The sequence below is a fragment of the Cryptomeria japonica genome, chromosome 7 (genome assembly GCF_030272615.1).
Source record: "Cryptomeria japonica chromosome 7, Sugi_1.0, whole genome shotgun sequence".
Lineage (NCBI taxonomy): Eukaryota > Viridiplantae > Streptophyta > Pinopsida > Cupressales > Cupressaceae > Cryptomeria > Cryptomeria japonica.
In genome coordinates this window covers 352,351,185-352,355,641 of record NC_081411.1, presented here as the reverse complement: position 1 = coordinate 352,355,641, position 4,457 = coordinate 352,351,185, and positions in this window count along the sequence as shown.

Sequence of the window (4,457 nt, the reverse complement as noted above, 5' to 3'; positions counted from 1 at the left end):
TGGTTGTATGAAGTTTAATGTTGAGATGGATCTCCTCTTCAGTGGTTGAATCCTTGACTTGAATGCAACACCTAGCCTTGAAGGGAGACTTGAGAATGCTCAATGCTGGAAAAGAATGCTTGAATGCATGATTTTATGTATCTATCTTATGCCAAAATGGAAGGGGAAATGCAACTTTTATGCTTGTCAATTAGGGTTAATGAAACTAATTTTTGTCACAGGCCGACATCGGGGAAGTTTTCCTGCTCCTTGCACAACCTTCAATGTAGACTTAGGAAGGGTCCAACCTGAAAATAGGGTAGGAACAGGGGTGCCACGCCCCTTTCCATGCTCTTGTTCCTGCCCTTTTCTCCAGGGTAGAGTGCAGAAAGGGTGATGCAGAGGGCAAAGGAGAAGTAGTTTTTGGGGCTTGAGGAGTCTCTGGTCTCCGATTAGGTTAGGGGATTCAATTTTGCATGCGTAAGGACCCTAATGTGGTCAAAAATTGCCAGGGTCACAATTTTAGGACACTACATAAGTTATATGAAAAGATGCACTTAAGTCAATTAACTATGCATCTCTACTTGCATGAGTTACCAAAGCTGCAATAAGCACATCACCATCTTCCTTCTTAGACTCAAAATTAGAATGAAACTTCTTGTTTTCTTCTATGTGATCCTTATGGAAGTGTCTTGATTTATCACAATTATGTCAAATGACTTTTGACTTTCCAAGAGATTTGGATCTCCCTCTTAACTTGGATTTATCACGCTTCGCATTTTTCTTGCCTTTTTCCTTAGGTCTTTCATGAACAACAAGGGCTTCCTTCAAACTAATGGATACCTTCCTCTGCATCTCTTCACCAAGAAAGGCACACACCTAATCTTCAAACTTCAAAACAATAGAAGTAGTGTTGATAGCCATAACAAGAAAATTTGACAAATTAGGCAAATAACAAAGAAAGATTTGACATTTATCCCCATCCATCTTGACATCAATAGATGTCAATTGAGCTACCAACATATTGAATTCTTCTAATTGTCTGTGATCCATCCACCCTCTTCCATTATCAAGCAATAGTATTTCTTCCTCAAGAAAATATGATTCCATAAAGATTCAACTTTGTATATCTCACCAATCTTATTTTGTAACTTCTTTGTAGAGGTTTCTCCATGGAAATTAATAATAATAGACCTGCCAAGCACAATCTAATTTAACCATTGTATTTACAATCCATATCATCACATTGAGAATTTAATAGCTAACTAAAGGACGTTGTTGTGAATAAGGATATCTCCTAACTAGTTATTAAAGTTAGCACGTATTCACACATGTTAGGTTCACATAGAATAGCTTAGTTGTCACATAAAATATTCATTTATTATTGTTCATGTTAGTTATCTTAGGTATCATTCTGGATAGAGATGAATCAACATATGCATTTAATTTTGTTAAAGGGTAGTTGTAACTACTCCTTCATCTCTTGCCTATATAAGAAAGATAATTTGTACATTGTATCATATCAATTAATCATCAATTCGTAGCAAGTTCTTATCTAGCATTGCTTCTCGATATCATTGTTCTTCATTGATCAAGCTGTAATATTCTCGTGTGTGATTGGATAGTTTCTTGGTTTGATCCCTTGAAGTTTGCAGCTTCATGATGGGATCATAATTTCTCCAACATGGTATCATAGATTTATCTAAGCAAATTACCTTCCTGTTTAGAGAATTAAGCATTTGATAAGAGGTTTGTTATTTATCTCCCTATAGTCTAGTTCATGAATTTGATATCAGTTCAACATTGAAAATTATGTGGGATAATAATTTCTCCAACATGGTGTTAGAGATTCATCTTGGAAAATTACCTCCGTGTTCAAAAAATTGAGCATTTGATAAGAGATTCATTCTTATAGTCCAGTTCACAGAGTTGATATCATTTTGGCAAAGAAAATTCTCAATTTTTTTTTGAAGTTGCCTCACTTTGTTGTTCGCAACTATGGTGACATTTTCCTCTTTCCATCTCTTAGTTTTAGTGACATATACACCTGCAATGACTAGAGAGAGCGATTATTATTTTCTTGGCAGGTTCGACCTCTCATATTGCTAAGGTCCAATCACTATCAAAGGCATTTTTTCACATCAATATTGAGAAGCATCAACATTCACATTTTATATTGCTTAGAAACTTGATATTGGTGTCCCCTTTCTGCATCAATTATCTTTTCTGTGATGTCACATATGGTTGCAACAATACAAGTATAATTTGTAGCCTCAGAAATTGTAGGATATCATATTTTCTAGTCTGCATCATTGGCAATTTAGTTCATCCTTAGAATGTATGGATGAGTGATTTTTTTCAAAGGGGCAATTATTAGTAGTGGCTGTAATCATTATCCAAGGTCGAAGTGTCTAATACCTTTCCATCACTACATATTTGCCAGTCGTGATATTTTAAAGGCTACCATATCTATTAATTTTCCAGTCACATCATTGGTTTCAGGCAACTCAAACCAACTTCACAGTGTTATTTTTTGCACCTGATTTTATCTCAGAAGGCTACAAAATATTTGGGAGAGTAGAGTACTTGTTTGGTGACCATTTGTCCATCAAAATTGATAACTTCCAATGCCAGTCAATCATCATCAATCACTCTTGCACCCCTGACAACCAGCTCTTTTTATCTAATCAGATCATCAATACTTCCTTAATTGCGATTTTACAATTAGGCGTCTATTTGTTTATGTCAAGTTCATTCCCCTCAGTAGCAACATTATACCTGCAATAAATTCAATATATCTGTAGCCATATTGATATACCGATATCTTTTAGAAGTGATGCTCTGCAAAAAGGATTAGAAAATCTGTTTGATGGCAACACACACAAGAGCACAAGAAACAAACGTTAGTGTTAGCAACAAAAGATTATCCTAAACAGGCATATCAAGAGAGATATTAAGCATGAAATAGAAAGCATATAAACATAAAATAAAATAGCTAATCAAGATGCTCATAGTTGCTCCTCCCTTGTTCCTCTCCTCTCCAAGTCCCAAATGAGTGTAGCTCTCAGCTTTTAGCACTAGCCATGGATGCCATATGGAGATTCAAGATAGTTGAATATGATAAGCAAATGCTATGCAAGTGTAGATAGTGATGCTATGAGAAATCTCTATGCTAATGCCAGTATAACAACAATACTCTAATGCTTCCTCTTTTGCTTGAGGAGAAGGGTTCTATTTATAGAAGAAATGGGGAAATGAAGGGTTAAGATTGAATGGTTTAATCAAGGGCCAAGTTTGAAAGTTGGGGATCCATGTGCACAATTGGCACCAATAAAATGGTGACAAGTGTCAACATAGGATTGGGTTGAGAGAAGAGGTTGGAGGCATTAAAGGCCTGAGAAGACCTCATGGTTATCTAGAGGCTAAGGGTCAAGTCCAAATTAAGATTACCCACTGGATTAAGAGTTAATCCAAGGATAAACCTTTGTGCAAATGTTTAAGAGATAATCATGGTCAAAGCATTAATGGCCTGATGAGACCTTTGGGTTGGGTAGAGGTTGAGTCAAAACAAATGTTTTAACCATGTGGGAGGGTTTGAGGTAACCATTAATGGTTATTGGAGACTTTGGGGATTAAGTGGTTGAAGGTTGAAAGCCTTCAATGGTTATCAAAGACTTTGAGCCATTTAGTGGTTGAAGTTTGAAAGCCTTCAATGGTTATCAAAGACTTTGAGCCATTTAGTGGTTGAAGGTTGAAAGCCTTTAATGGTTATCAAAGACTTTGAGGGTTTGAGAAGTGACTTCCCTTTTGCTTAGGAATGTGACAAAGTTTAGAGAAGGGGTTAGGTTATTTAGAAGTGATTAGAAAATTCTAGAAGGGGTTTAGGCATGCAAGTGGATTTTGTAGGAAAATGCAAGTGGGAGAAATTTTGGTATTTTCACTTAAAATAAAATCATTTATTTCAATTAAATGGTGTAATTTGTATTTGGATAAATATTCAAATAAATATTAATTTATTTAAATGAGAAAAATGAAGATAAAGCATTAAAATGCTTGAAGACTTTGAGGGAAACCATTAAAGGCTTGAAGACTTTAAGGAAAACCATTAAAGTCTTAAGAAGACTATAGAAGGAAGCCATCAAGTTTGAAGACTTTAAAGCCATCAAGTTTGAATACTTTAAGGGAAACCATTAAAGGTTTCAAGTGGGTGAGGATAAATAGGATTTTAAATAAATAATTTATTTAAAATAGTTGTGCAACTTGCTTTTGTAGGAAAATACAAGTGGGTGGAGGATAAAGGTGATTTAAATAAATTATTTATTTAAAATAATTGTGCAACTTGCTTTTGTAGGAAAATACAAGTGGGTGGAGGATAAAGGTGATTTAAATAAATATTAATTTATTTAAATATGAGAGGTGGGATTTTGGGGGAATTTAAATAAATATTAATTTATTTAAATGTGAGAGAAGATTTAATT